The sequence below is a fragment of the Piliocolobus tephrosceles genome, chromosome 2, assembly GCF_002776525.5.
Source record: "Piliocolobus tephrosceles isolate RC106 chromosome 2, ASM277652v3, whole genome shotgun sequence".
Lineage (NCBI taxonomy): Eukaryota > Metazoa > Chordata > Mammalia > Primates > Cercopithecidae > Piliocolobus > Piliocolobus tephrosceles.
Window position 1 is genome coordinate 47618980 of NC_045435.1, and position 15926 is coordinate 47634905.

Genomic DNA, 15926 nt, shown 5'->3' on the forward strand with positions numbered 1-15926 from the left:
GGTGGAGAGGCCCACCCTCGAAGTCTACAGCCTCGCTGCTGTCGCAAGGGGGCGCTGCAGAACATCGGTGCTGGGAAGTCTGGGGAACCTTCCTCCTCTGCTAAGGTGACTCCCTCTGGCGGGAGGCCCCAGCAGTTCTGGGAAGATAAGTGTGCAAGTGGTGGTCAAGGCATGGGGAACAAACCTCAATTGTTTACAGTGACGGGTGCTGTGATGATGGGTAATCATTTATTTGGTCTTGCAGGTATACAATTAGAGGGATTGAGGGTTTGGTTTTAAGTAAAACAAGTGGTATTTTACTTCTTTGTCTAGGTGAACTAAAAAAGTCACTGTAGAGCAAATTGTGATTTTGAGAAGAGTCATTAACTGGCTCCTCCAAGGTCAATTAAAAGCAAGTGTGGAGGGGCACCCATGGCCGTGGGAAAAGGAGATTGTAATGGGACCTGCTAGCTACTCAGAGCCAGTGGCTGAGGAAAAGTTGGCAGTTTTGCACTGAGGTCAAATTCCCTCTTGGACACAAAGTAATCAAGATCTCAGCCCATTCTCCTTTGAGATTCCACTATAGTAAGCCTGTCTGACCGATTGGGATGTTTGTAAGAATGGACTTCTAGAGCTACCAAGAGAGAAATCACCTTGGGACATAGAGACTCATGCTCAATGCCAGCTCTATGTATGTGGAAAGGGGAGCTGTACACTGTGCCCAAACTAGTAACCCTGACATGGTATGCACCATCTGGGGGCAATGGCCGAGCATGAGATTATAAACCAAAGCCAGAAGCAGTGTGGGCAGCACCATGACCAGCCTAAGGGTCCAGACCAGTGAGAGCATTAGCACAGCCCCAGCTTGCATGGGACTGGACATAAGTCATTGCAGCCAAAACTGTGCCCTGCTGGAGGCTTGGTCCAGTTCCTTCATTAAGAGCTCCTCTGGCCACATGCCCCTGCAACCTTTGCTGCCGCCACAATGCCGAAACGAAAGAAGCAGAATCAGCAGCAGCCCCCACCACAGCAGCAGCCACCACTGCCCAAGTAGGAAGAGACTGGAGATGAGGAGGATGGGAGTCCCATCAGACCACCCCGCCTTCTGAGCCTCCTGCCATGGTCAGTCGAAAACCTGATGACCCTAAGTCAGCTCCTCACAGAGGTCCTCCAGGAGCAAAGGGATCACTGGTTCCACCACTGCTGACCCTCCCACCTCCTCCTCAGTGTAGAGGCCCAAGGCCAGGAGGCCTTGGCCCCAGACCTAGCCCATATGGTTGTGGTTGGTGGGGAGTCAATGCTGAACCTCCTTTTCCAGGGCCAGGCCATAGGGATCCCGCCAGGCGAAGCCTTCACTAAGAACAGAGAAACCCTCTAAGCCTCCAAGTCTCTTATCAAGAACACCTGCCCACTAGGATGACTCCTAGGTTATGGAAGACAAATCCCACCGCCCAGTCTGTGGACATTTTGCCAAAAGGGGCCACTGTCGATATGAGGACCTCTGTGCCTTCTACCACCCAGGTGTCAATAGCCCTCCACTGTGAGACTGTGTCCTCCCATCCAGGGTGGAAGGAGCTGTCTGTGACCAGCGGCCATGTATTTCCCTGTGGCCCTGTGATGGCTACTGTGAGGCTCTTCCAGCACGCCCAGCCAGTGACACACCCACCCTATCCACCTCTTCCCCTGTGTGGGGTCCAGAGTTGTGTTGCATCACTGGGGCAAGGTGTGCGTACTTTCTTCTGACGCAGCCTCTAGAGACTTCCCTTTAGGACCAATCCTTGCTCCCTTCAGCTGCCTCCTGGATCTTCCCCTCATCAAATGACTGCTGAACAGGAAACCTCTTTGGGATGTTTCTGTCCACATGTTTCTGTCCACATGTTCCCAGTATTGCCCTCCATTCCTGAGAGCCCTGGAGCAGCTTCCTACCCTTCCCTTCTTCTAGCTGCTTGTTTTAAGTCCTATTCATGTGACACCACTTACCCCCAGTGTTGTCAGCTGCTCATGGAACTCAGCCAGGTTGTTTAACCTGGGGTCAAGTTTGAGTGACTGATACAGAGTTACTTCCTAAAAGGCCACTCTCCCTGCTTTTGGATTTCATAGTTTTTCTGTCAGTAGCATGATCCCCACTGCTACAGCCTGTGATCACTGTGCTTTGTGAAACTCTGCATCCCCTCACAGCCTTTCTCAGTGTCTGTGGCATGTCTGTGATTTCCCAACACTAGAGTAAGTTTTTCTGCCACAGTGAGTAAGGCTGTTGGGGCCCTCTAGACTTTCCACCTCCCCACATTGGGGAATTGTGACCTCTCCATTGGACTGCCTCCCTGGTCCTCCCCATTCTTCCCATTCTTCTCTTGGTGTTGGTCATTCTGGATCTGATACAGGCCCATGAGATGTCTTGTAAAGCCTCGGATGGATTTACCCTACCTAGATCCTTTCCAGCCCATTTTAGTTAGACTATGTCATTGGGAGGCCACCAGTCCCTTCATTTGAATTCTGTGAATCTCCACCTTGCTTATATTTGGGTGGAACCTGGAAAGTACTGTCGCCCTCTTCCAACCCTCTTCCCCTACATCCCTGGCACTGATTGTTTTCTATGAAAATGGCAGAGAACAGGTTCAGTTTCGAACTGGCCCTGAGGAAATGGGTCAGGAGTTGAATGGGCAAGAGGGAGGGATGAGAGCTGTTGGAGAACTGAGAATGAGTTTTGTTTTGTTTTGTTTTTGCTTTTGTTTTATATTAGTAATAAGTGCAGTGGAAACAAACAAACAAACAAACAAAAAAGAGTTCTGGCTCCGAGTACAGTGGCTTCCTCCTGTAATCTCGACACTTTGGGAAGCTGAGGCAGGAGGATTGCCTGAAGCCAGGAATTTAAGACCAGCCTGGGCAAACATAGCAAGACCCCTTCTCTACAATAAAACAAAACAAGAAAAAGTTATCTGGGCCTAGTGGTGCACACCTGTACTCCCAGCTACACAGGAGGCTGAGGTGGGAGGATCATTTGAGCCCGGGAGTTCCACACTGCCCTTCAGCCTGGGTGACCGAGCGAGACCCTGTCTCTAGTAAAAACTTTTAAGAAATGAAAAAGAGTTCCTTTGAATTGCTAGACTGAATAATTTCCCTAAGCTGTCCCAAAACTTGGAAAGAGAAACAACACTTGTCTAGTATGTGCAGCCTCAGGCCTGTTGTAATTTGCAAACTTGGAGGTGAGCTTGACTATCCCCGCAAGCTGCTAAATAAAACACAAGCAAGTTTCCTTTCATTTTGTCGTTCCTGTCTTTTCAGTGAAGGCCCTATCCTTTAGACACAGTGCCTACCTGGGGTTTCTCTTTTCCTTTTCATGTTTGCTCCCAAGCCTGTGGCTGTGACTGCAAAGCCATGGGCCTGATTATCGGGATAAGGTTTTTTTGTTTTTTTTTTGAGACGGAGTCTCGCTCTGTTGCCCAGGCTGGAGTGCAGTGGCCGGATCTCAGCTCACTGCAAGCTCCGCCTTCTGGGTTCACGCCATTCTCCTGCCTCAGCCTCCCGAGTAGCTGGGACTACAGGCGCCCGCCACCTCGCCCAGCTAGTTTTTTTTTTTTTTTTATTTTTTAGTGGAGACGGGGTTTCACCATGTTAGCCAGGATGGTCTCAATCTCCTGACCTCGTGATCTGCCCGTCTTGGCCTCCCAAAGTGCTGGGATTACAGGCTTGAGCCACCGTGCCTGGCCCGGGATAAGGTTTAATTGTCTCCCACGTAAAATGAAAAGAGTAGACTTTGCCAGGTGCACATCTTAGATAATTAATTCCAATTTTTTTTCCAGCCTCAACGTCCAGACAGGAGTATGAAGTTCATCCTCAATATAAAAAGTGATGCCAGGTGTGGTGGCACTTGCCATAATCCCAGGTACTCAGGAGGCCAAGGTAGGAGGATCGCTTGAGCCCAGGAGGTCAAGACTACCGTGAGCCATAATTGCACTACTGCACTTTAGCCTGGGTGACAGAAGGAGGCCCTGTCTCTAATAAATAAGTAAATGAAAATAAAGTTGAGGTCACTGATACTCGAAGAGGTCAATGCAAACTGGGAATGTCCCACAGTTTAGGATCCAGGTGTGGTGGATCACTTGCAAAAATGGTCCCAATCTTCCACCAGTTATATCCATGCCTGTTTTTAAATTTTCTTTTCATTTTGGTAAAATATGCATAACATTAGTTTACCATCTTAAGCATTTTAAAATTAATCCTATCTAACTGAACTGAAACTTTGTACCCTTTAACCAACACATTCCATTTTCCCCTCTGAGGCATTTTTGTGTCCACTTCAGCAGCATGAAGTATATTCACATTGTTGTGCAATCATCACCACCATCCATCTCAGAACGTTTTTATCTTCCCAAACTGAAACTGTTCCCACGAAAACACTGGCTCCTATCCCAACTCCTCCAGCCCCTGGAACCTACCATTCCACTTTATGTCTCTGAGTTTCACTATTCTAGGGACCTCAGAAAAGTGGAATCGGCCGGGCGCAGTGGTTCATGCCTGTAATCCCAGCACTTTGGGAGGCCAAGGTGGGTGGATCTCAAGGTCAGGAGTTCAAGACCAGCCTGGCCAATATGGTGAAACTCCGTCTCCACTGAAAATACAAAAATTAGCTGGGCGTGGTGGCGGGCGCCTGTAATCCCAGCTACTTGGGAGGCTGAGGGAGGAGAACCACTTGAACCTGGGAGGTGGAGGAGGCAGTGAGCTGAGATCACACCGCTGCACTCCAGCCTGGGCAATGGAGTGAGATTCCATCTCAAAAAAAAAAAAAAAAAAGTGGAATCATACAGTATTTGTCTTTTTAAGATTGGTTTATTTCACTGACCATGTATTTAAGTTTAATCCATGTGGTAGCATGGGTCAGAATTTCCTTTCTAAGGCTGAATAACATTCCAGTGTATTTACACACCACATTTAGTTTATCCATTCATCTGTTAATAGACGCAGCAGACACCTCTTGGCTGTCATGAATAATGCTGCTATAAACATGGGGGTTCGAATATCTGAGGCCTTGCTTTTCATTCTTTTGAGTATATACCCAGAAGTTGAAGTGCTTAATCGCATGGTAATTTTTTTTTTTTTTTTTTTTTTCCGAGACCAAATTTCACTCTTGTCACCCAGGTTGGAGTGCAGTGGCACGATCTCGGCTCACTGCAACCTCCGCCTCCTGGATTCAAGTGATTCTCCTGCCTCAGTCTCCTGAGTAGCTGAGATTACAGATGCCACCACCACGCTCGGTTAATTTTATATTTTTAGTAGAGACGAGTTTTCACCACGTTGGTGAGGCTGGTCTTGAACTCCTGACCTCAGATGATCCGCACACCTCAGCCTCCCAAAGTGCTGGGATTGCAGGTGTGAGCCACTGCGCCCGGCCAATAATTCTAGGTTTCTTTGAGAACTGCTATACTGTTTCCACAGCACTACACCATTTACATTCACACCAATAGTGTGCAAATGTTCCAATTTCTCCACATCTTCGCCAACAGACTTGTTGGGTTCTGTGTTTTTGATAATATACGTGCTGGTGAGTGTGAGATAGTATCTCATTGTGGTTTTAATTTGCCTTTGCCTAATATCCATGCCTTTCCCAGTGTGACATGGCAGCTCCTCCCGTCAAGCAGTGACATCTGTGGTGGCTTCATGCCTTGCTTTGGTCTTTAGAAAGTGATGGAGTGAGATTATACTGTGAAAGGAAAATAAATCTCCCGAAAATCACTAAGCCGGAGGGAAAAGTCAAGCTGGGAACTGCGTAGAGCAAACCTGCCTCCCATTCTATTCCTAAATAACACAGCTACAGATGTTTTATTTATTTTATTTTATTTATCTATTTATTTACTTTGAGACAGAGTCTCGCTCTGTCACCCAGGCTGGAGTGCAGTGGCATGATCTCGGCTCACGGCAACCCCTGCCTCCTGGGTTCAAGCAATTCTCCTGCCTCAGCCTCCTGAGTAGTTGGGATTACAGGTACCCACCACCACACCCAGCTAATTTTTGTATTTTTAGTAGAGACGGGGTTTCACCATGTTGGTGAGGCTGGTCTCAAACTCTTGACCCCAAGTGATCCACCTGCCTTAGCCTCCCAAAGTGGTGGGATTACAGGCGTGAGCTACTGCACCCGGTCAAGATTTTAAAAAGCTACATACCACCCTTACAATTTACCCACAAGGAAATTCCTTGAGGATGAAGAACAGGCAATACTCAAAGTCATCCCTCTGCTCATGTGAGACAAATGCATATCTGATTGCTTCCTCCGCCCTGTTGGCTCACTAAGCCAGACTGAGGCATGTGACTATTCCTGTAAATTATGCATTCAGCAAAAAGCTAATCAGAAACTCGAAAGAATGCAACTGTCTGTCTGTTATCTGTCTATGACCTGGAAGCCTCTTCCCCGCTTCGAGTTGTCTCGCCTTTCTGGGCCAAACCAATGTACATCTTACATATATTGATTGATGTCTCATGTCTCCCTAAACTGTATGAAACCGAGCTGTGCCCGGACTACCTTAGGCACTTGTTGTCAGGACTTCCTGAGGCTGTGTCCCAGGCATGTCCTTAACCTTGGCAAAATAAACTTTCTAAATTGATTGAGACCTGTCACAGACACTTTTTGGATTACAGTATCCATTACAAACCTAGGCTTTGGGAGGCCCTGCGTGCTTCTACTCTCATGGGAAATAGAGTGCCATACACTACCCTAGGATCAAGCCCAGGCTAGCCTGCTGGAGGGAGGGAGACACGGCACTACCCTAGACATCTGCTAACCAACTGGCAGAGGTGTGTGAGGCTGTGCTAGACCTGCCAGTCCAGCTGAGCTTTTGGATGACTGCAGCAGGGAGCCCAACCAGGGTCAGCCAAACCTGGCCCAGAGCAGAACCACTCAGCAGATCCATAGAGTCCTAAACAATAATAAGTCACTGTTTTCTTAAAGCAACAAAGTTTGTGGTGGCTTGTTATGCAACAATTGTTAAATGATACATCAGTATCCCAGCTCCTGCTCCAGGATTTTTTTCCACATCCCATGGACAGACTCCTGAACTGAGACAAAGCAGGCAAAGCTCTCACCAACTCCTGGAAGATATTAGAGCAATCCCTGAAGTGGTGTGTGGGACACAGGTGGAATGACTCTCTCAGAATCTAATTTTTTTTTTTTTTTTTTGAGACAGAGTCTCACACTGTCGCCCAGGCTGGAGTGCAGTGGCACGATCTCAGCTCACTGCAAGCTCTGCTTCCCAGGTTCAGCCATTCTCCTGCCTCAGCCTCCCGAGTAGCTGGGACTACAGGCGCCTGCCACCACACCCAGCTAATTCTTTTGTATTTTTAGTAGAGATGGGGTTTCACCATGTTAGGCAGGATGGTCTCGATCTCCTGACCTTGTGATCTGCCCTCCTCGGCCTCCCAAAGTGCTGGGATTCCAGGCGTGAGCCACCGCGCCCGCCTGAATCTAATCTTAAATACTGCTCTTCATGGGACACCGTTAGTACAATCCTCCTGTGGGCCTGTAGACCCTCTGACCCCCATCACACTCCAACCTCCCCTTCCTCCCTAGGAGGCAGGTAGAAATTAACCAAGGTGACTAAGTCCATGCAGCTCATGTGTGCCCCTTTCCAGAAGATGAATGAAAGTGAGGAAGGAGAAAAGGCTGCCACATTCCTCTCAGAGCCCTCTGCTTTCCATTTTTGAGACTCTCCACACAGGGATCTGGGAATCTTTACTTTCTTTTTTTTTTTTGAGACAGAATCTCACTCTGTCGCCCAGGCCGGAGTGCAGTGGCACGATCTCAGCTCACTGCAACCTCTGCTGCCAGGGTCAAGCGATTCTCCTGCCTCAGCCTCCCAAGTAATTGGGATTACAGGTGTCTGCTACCGCACCCAGCTAATTTTTGTAGTTTTAGTAGAGACAGGGGTTTCACCATATTGGCCAGGCTGGTCTTGAACCCCTGACCTAGAGATCCAACCGCCTTAGCCTCCCAAAGTGCTGGGATTACAGGCGTGAGCCACCATGCCCGGCTGGAATCTTTACTTTCAATATGCTCCCCAGGTGGATCCAAGGTGCAGTCAGGTCTGGGCACTGTGGCAGAAGGCCATGGGGAGTTGTGAAAAGTTCAAGCAGGTGAGGTGCCTGGTCAGACTGTCACCAAATGCAAGCTTGTCTGCTTGCTGAATGGAAGCCAGATACTAGAAGCAAGATGTGGTGAAAGGAAAACAGTTTTAATAATCAAATACTAGAATCTGGGAAATGGCCAGGCTCATACCTGCAAAAGACTATTTAATATTTTGGGCTTGGTACGGTATTTAAGAAGGGAAACTTGATATGAGAAGCATGCAGGAGTGTGCAGAATATACAGTCTGTGTGTCTCGTTCTGACGACTATCTTGAGTTATTGTCCACCTGGAGCACAGGCTGGGGCCATCTCAACACTGGCCAGGTTGTAGATTAATTGCCTTGAGGCCATCTTTAGATGGAAAGGATTCTGCAACTGGGTCTTCACCCCTGGTTCATTTCAAGATTAGCCCCTGGAATTTCTCTTTTTTCTTTCTCTTTTTTTTTTTTAGATGGAGTCTTGCTCTGTCACTCAGGCTGGAGTCAACGGCACAATCTCAGCTCACTACAACCTCTGCCTCCTGGGTTCAAGCAATTCTCCTGCCTCAGCTTCCAGAGTAGCTGGGACTACAGGCACGCGCCACCACGCCCGGCCAATGTTTGTATTTTTCATAGAGACAGGGTTTCACCATATTGGCCAGGCTGGTCTCAAACTCCTGACCTTGTGATCCACCTGCCTTGACCTCCCAAAGTGCTGGGATTACAGGCATGAGTCACTGCACCTGGCCTATTCCCTGGAATTTCTAAGCAAGCCTATAATTAGATAAACTAGCCCAGTGCAGTGCAGGGAGTGTCTAGTGGGAAGGGAGAGAAACAAAGTTTGAATGTTTCAAGGTTAAGACTGGAGAAAGGGAGAAAAAAGGTTTTAAAACGCATTTTGAAGCTAAGCTGATTGGTTATGAGACCATGTTGTAGGGTGACCCCTGCCCCTGCTCCCAGTGGTCCTGAGCTCACTCTCATAACAGAGTTTCTCCCATACCCACTCCCATCCTCCCAGGTGGAGTTAAGGCCTTGCCCCATCCATCTCCAGGGACTAGGCATGCCCTGTGGTCATTGCCACCCCACACACTGTCTCCTCCTCTGGCCTGTGGGGTCTATGAAGGCTCCCAGCAGTCAGCCCAGGGCCCAGAACAGGTAGCACTGGGATCAGGAGCACAAACCCCTGGAGGTGAATAAGTCCCTTATTCTCCTTCATCCTGCAAACACTGGGCAAGTGTAGCTCAGGTATTTTGCATTTGTGTTTTATCATCTAAACAATCAGAATAGTAATAGTACCCAATTAAGGAGGTGTTGGGAGGATTCAATGATAGCCACACACAGGATGAGTCAATAAATTGGGACATAATGGGTGTGTCCGTGTCCAAATGTGTTTAGTTGATTATTAAATTTTCAAATCCAAAAGAATTATATTTTAGTGAAGGTATAATACACAGATTTTAAGTATATACCTATGTGCTCAATCTCCAAATCAAGATATAGAACCTTTCCTTCGCTGCAGAAATTGTCTCTTTCCAATGAATTTCCCTCCCCACTAGAGGCCACCACTGCTCTTATTTCAAATGTGATCGGCTAGTTTTGCCTGTTATTGAACTTAAAATAATGGAATCTTAAGAGTCTGCATTCTTTTTGCGTCTGGCTTTTTTCTTTCAACAGTGGCTAGGGATGGTGGTGTGAACCTGTAATCCCAGTGCTTTGGGAGGCCGAGGCTCCTGGGACCATCGCTTAAACCCAGGAGGAGTCTGAGGCTGCAGTGAGCTATAATTTCACCACTGCACACTCCAGCCTGGGCAACAGAGCAAGACCGCCTCTAAAAAACAAAACAGGCCGGGCGTGGTGGCTCAAGCCTGTAATCCCAGCACTTTGAGAGGCCAAGACGGGCGGATCACGAGGTCAGGAGTTCGAGACCATCCTGGCTAACACGGTGAAACCCCGTCTCTACTAAAAAATACAAAAAGCTAGCCGGGTGAGGTGGCTGGCGCCTGTAGTCCCAGCTACTCGGGAGGCTGAGGCAGGAGAATGGCGTAAACCCGGGAGGCGGAGCTTGCAGTGAGCTGAAATCCGGCCACTGCACTCCAGCCCGGGCGACAGAGCGAGACTCCGTCTCAAAAAAAAAAAACAAACAAACAAAACAACCATTATGCCTATGGGATTTGTTCATGCCTTCAAGTTTATTAGTAACTACCGATACTCCATAATCCTTTTGATTGCTGACTGCCTAGTATTCATTTTATTAATATACCATAACTTATCCATTCTCCTGTTTGTTGTTGTTGTTTTGAGACAGGATCTTGCTCTGTTACCCAGGCTGGAGTGCAGTGGTGCAATCTCGGCTCACTGCAACCTCCGCCTTCCGGGTTCAAGCAATTCTCCTGCCTCAGTCTCCCAAGTAGCTGGAACTACAGGCGTACGCCACCACGCCCGGCTAATTTTTGTCTTTAGTAGAGACGGGGTTTCGACATGTTGGTCAGTCTGGTCTTGAACTCCTGACCTTGTGATCCGTCCGCCTCTGCCTCCAAAGTGCTGGGATTACAGGCGTGAGCCTCCAGGCCCGGCCGCATTCTCCTGTTTACAGAGATTTGGGTTACTTCCAGTTAGGCTATTATGAAACTGCCCTAATGAGGCAGGGCAGGTTCTTCGCTTGCCCAGGAAGACTTGAAGAGCCAGCCGGAGGTAGAAGAGAACAGCTTTGCTGAGGCGGCGGCGGCACTGTTACAGCTCCAGTGAGCTGTGTCTGGCACAGCTGTCTTGTGCTCTGGCACAGCAAGACTACCCTCACAGTAACTGTGCAGAAGGCAGCAGCGTAAGGACAGTTTTGTAGGCGTATTTAGGTCCACTTTAAAATACACGCTAATTAAGAGGCGGGTCATTCAGAATTAGCTAGAAAGTGGGCGTGAACTTCCGGTGTTGCCGCAACAAGGGGCAACAACTTCCGGGTGTTGCCACGGCAATGGTAAACTGTCATGGCGGTGGTGGGTGTGTCTTATGGAGAGGGACTTTAAGCGCCCCTCGCCAGTTTCCGCCAGTCTTCAATCTAATCTGGAGTCCCGTCCCGGCTGCCTCCTACCTTACAGTGAACATTTGTTTGTGCTCAATATTTTTTGGTAACGTATCATTTTACGTGGGTAAGTAGCTAGAGTTGCTTAAGTCATAGAATTTCTTTAACTTTTTAGGAAACTGCCAAACAGTTATCCAAAGCAGTTGTACAGATTCAAACTCACGCCTGCTGGCCGGGAGCAGTGACTCACGCCTGTAATCCCAGCACTTTGGGAAGCCGAGGTGGGAGGATCATTTGAGGTCAGGACTTCGAGATCAAACTCACGCCTGCAGTGTATGGGAGTTCCAGTTGTTCCACAACCTTGGCAGCGTTTGATGCCACTCTTCATTTGAGATGGTGCTGATAGGTAGGAAATGGTGTCTCATGGTGGTATTACTTTGCATTTCTCTGATGACTAATGATTGAGTTTCATGTACTTAATGGCCATTCGTAGATCTTTTATGAAGTGTCTGTTCATTTTTAACCTTTTTTTTTTTTTTTGAGACAGGGTCTTGCCCTGTCACCCAGGCTGGAGTGCAGTGGACTGATCATGGCTCACTGAAGCCCCAACCTCCCTGGCTCAAGCAGTCCTCCTACCTCAGCCTCCCAAATAGCTGGGACCACAGGCCCACACCTCCACTGCCCAGCTAATTATTTTAATTTTAGTTTTTTTTTTAATTTTTAAATTTTTTTTAGATAGAATTCCACTCTTATTGCTCAGGCTGGAGTGCAATGGTGCAACCTTGGCTCACTGTAACCTCCACCTCCCGGGTTCAAGCAATTCCCCTGCCTCAGCCTCCCGAGTAGCTGGGATTACCCTGTGCCACCACACTTGGCTAATTTTGTATTTTTTTTAGTAGAGATGGGGTTTCACCATGTTAGCCAGGCTGGTCTCAAACTCCTGACCTCAAGTGATCCATCCGCCTCAGCCTCACAAAGTGCTGGGATTACAGGCGTAAGCCACCTCGCCCAACCAATTTTTTTTAATTTTTTGTAGAGACGGGGTCTCCCCATGTTGCCCAGACTGGTCTTGAACTCCTGGGCTCAAGCAATCCTCCTGCTTCCACCTCCCAAAGTGTTAGGATTTCAGGCATAAGCCACTGTGCCCTGTGTTTTTCCATTTTCACCATCTTAATTGCTATGTAGTAGTAGCACATAGTGAGTTTAATTTGCATTTCTTTTCAGTTCTTTTTTTTTGTGGGGGGGAGAGATAGAGATCCAGTCTTGTTGCCCAGGCCAGAGTGCAGTGGTGCAATCTCGGCTCACAGCAACCTCTGCCTCCTGGGTTCAAGTGATCCTCCTGCCTCAGCCTCCCAAGTAGCTGGATTACAGGCATGCGCCACCGTGCCCAGCTAATTTTGTATTTTTGGTAGAGACAGGGTTTCACCATGTTGGTCAGGCCGGTCTCGAACTCCTGACCTCAGCTGATCCGCCTGCTTCGGCCTCCTAAAGTGCTGGGATTACAGGTGTGAGCCCCCACGCCTGGCCCTAATTTGCATTTCTATGATGACTAATGACGTTGAGTATCTTCATATCACCCATGTGATTTTCTTTCTTTCTTTCTTCTTTTTTGAAAGGGAGTCTCTCTCTCTGTCGCCCAGGCTGGAATGCAGTGGCGCGATCTCGGTTCACTGCAAGCTCCGCCTCCTGGGCCCAGGTTCACGCCATTGTCCTGCCTCAGCCTCCTCCCAAGTAGCTGGGACTACAGGTGCCCACCACGCCTGGCTAATTTTTAAATTTTATTTATTTTTTTATTTTTAGTAGAGACAGGGTTTCACCGTGTTAGCCAGGATGTGACCCATGTAATTTTCTTTTTTTTCTTTTTTTCTTTTTTTTTTTTGAGACGGAGTCTTGCTCTGTCACCCAGGCTGGAGCGCAGTGGCCGGATCTCAGCTCACTGCAAGCTCAGCCTCCCGGGTTCACGCCATTCTCCTGCCTCAGCCTCCCGAGTAACTGGGACTACAGGCGCCCGCCACCTCGCCCGGCTAGTTTTTTTTTGTATTTTTTTAGTAGAGACGGGGTTTCACCGTGTTAGCCAGGGTGGTCTCGATCTCCTGACCTCGTGATCCGCCCGTCTCGGCCTCCCAAAGTGCTGGGATTACAGGCGTGAGCCACCGCACCCGGCCGACCCATGTAATTTCCATAGTGAATATCTGCTCAAATCTGTTGTGCGTTTTTCATTTTTCACTTTTTTATTTTTATTTTTTAGAGACAGAGTCTCTCTGTGTCACCCAGTCTAGAGTGCAGTGGTGTGATCATGGCTTACTATAACCTCGACTTCCTGGGCTCAGGTGATCCTCCCGCCTCAGCCTCAGAAGTAGCTAGGAATACAGACATGCACCATTATGCCCAGACTGGCCTCCAAGTCCTAGGCTCAAGCAGTCCTCCTGTCTTGGCCTCCCAAAGTACTGGGATTACAGCATTAGCCGTGCACCTGGCGTGTTGTGCATTTTTAAATTCTATTTTTAAAATTGAATTTTGAGAGTTCTTTATATATTCTGGATATAAGTCCTTTATCAGGTGTATTATTTGCGAGTATTTTCTCCAGTCTGTCTTTTTATTCTCCTATCAGTGTTTTCAAAAAAAAAGAGCAGAAATGTTAAATATTGGTAAACTTCATTTTATCCAATTTTTCTTGCATGGTTTTGTGACTTAGAAGAAGGCCAGGCACAGTGGCTCAGGCCTGTAATCCCAGCACTTTGGGAGGCGGAGGCAGGAGGACCACCCTCAGGTCAGGGGTTTGAGTCTAGCCTGGCCAACATAGCAGAAACCCCGTCCCTTCTAAAACTACAAAAATTAGCTGGGCATAGTGGCCTGTAATCGCAGCTACTCAGGAGGCTGCGGCAGGAAAATTGCTTAAACCAGAGAGGTGGAGGTTGCAGTGAGTCAAGATCGTGCCACTGCACTCCAGCCTGGGAGACAGAGTGAGATTCCATCTCTAAATAAATAAATAAATAAAATAAAATTTTAAAAAAGAAGAAATCTCTGCCTACTACAAGCTCACAACGGTATTTTCCTTGCTTTCTTATGGAAGATTCATGGTCTCAGCTATGATGTATCTCAAATTATTTTTTATGTGTGGATTTGGTTATCTAGTTGTTGTAGGACCACTCATCGAAAAGCCTTTATTTCCCAATTGAATCATCTTCTCATCCTTATCAAAAATCAGTTGACTGTATGTAAGGGTCTATTGTCTGATTCTAATTTGTTCTGTAGATCTATTTGTCTGTTTTGCTCTTGTTGCCCAGGCTGGAGTGCAATGGTGGGATCTCAGCTCACTGAAACCTCCGCCTCCCAAGTTCAAGCGATTCTTATGCCTCAGCCTCCCAATCAGCTGGGATTACAGGCACTCCCCATTACTCCCAGCTAATTTTCTTGTATTTGGTAGAGACGGGGTTTCACCATGTTGGCCATGCTGGTCTCGAACTCTTGACCTCAGGAAAGTAAGTCCTCCAAATTTATTGTTTTTCAAAATTGTTCTGGCTATTCTAGACTCTGCATTTTCAAATAAGTTTTAGGGCCAGGCACGGTGGTTTATGCCAGTAATTCCAGCACTTTGGGAGGCCAAGGCAGGGGGATTACTTGGGCCCAGGAGTTGAGACCAGCCTGGGCAACATGGTAGAACCCTGTTTCTACCCAAAATAGAAGAACATTAGCCAGGCAGTAGTGGTGTACATCTGTAGTCCTAGCTACTTGGGAGGCTGAGATGGGAGGATCATTTGAACCCAGAAGGTCAAGGCTGCAGTGAGCCATGATCATGCCACTGCACTCCAGCCTTAGCAACAGTGAGACCTTGTCTCCAACAAATAAACAAAAATTTAGGATCAGCTTGCCAATTTCTGCTAAATAGCCTACAGGGGTTTTAAATTGAATTTCTGTTGAAACTATAGGTGAATTTGGGGAAAATGAACATCTTAAAAATATTTAGTGCAGGCCGGGTGTGGTGGTGCTCACGCCTGTAATCCCAGCACTTTGGGAGGCCGTGGTAGGTGGATCACCTGAGGTCAGAAGTTCAAGACTAGCCTGATCAACATGGAGAAACCCTGTCTCTGCTAAAAAAAAAAAAAAAGCAAAATTAGCCCAGTGTGGTGGTGCATGCCTGTAATTCCAGCTATCCGGGAGGCTGAGGCAGGAGAATTGCTTGAACCTGGGAGGTGGAGATTGTGGTGAGCTGAGATCATGCCACTGCACTCCAGCCTGGGCAACAAGAGTGAAACTGTCTCAAAAAAAAAAAAAAAAAAAAAATTTAGTCTTCCCATTCATGAACATAGTGTATCTCCACATTTATTTAAATATCTTTAATTTCTGTCAGCATCATTTTATAGTTTTCAGTATAGAAATTACGCTCTTATTTATTAAAAGCTGATATTTTTTATGCCATTACAAATGGTGTCTTATATTTTTCCAGTTGCATGTTGCTAGTGTATATAAATATGATTTTTTGTCATATTGATCTTGCAGCCTGCAGCCTTGCTAAGTTCACTTATTAATTCTTGTATGTTTTGTCTCTTTTTGAAATAAAATTCTATCTTTATTTTGAAATAAAACGCAATTTTGAAATAAAATAGTATCATCTTGCCTGCAGATAGAAACATTTTTATTGCTTCCTTTCCAATCTGTGTTTTTTTTTCTTACCTTGTAGCATTGGCTGAAACTTTCAGTACAATGTTGAACAGTAGTAGTAAGATTAGATTTCCTTGCTTTATTGCTGATGCAAGGGAAAGATTTCAATGTTTCACTAGTAGGCATGTAGTTAATTATATATATCTCATGGATGCACTTTATTAGATTGTGGATGTTCT

General features: G+C 47.1%; 1 pseudogene; it reads left to right on the forward strand.

Moving 5' to 3' along the window:
* Positions 1 to 958: 958 nt before the first annotated feature.
* On the forward strand, positions 959 to 1523 carry LOC111526776 (annotated as a pseudogene).
* The last annotated feature ends 14403 nt before the right edge of the window (positions 1524 to 15926 follow it).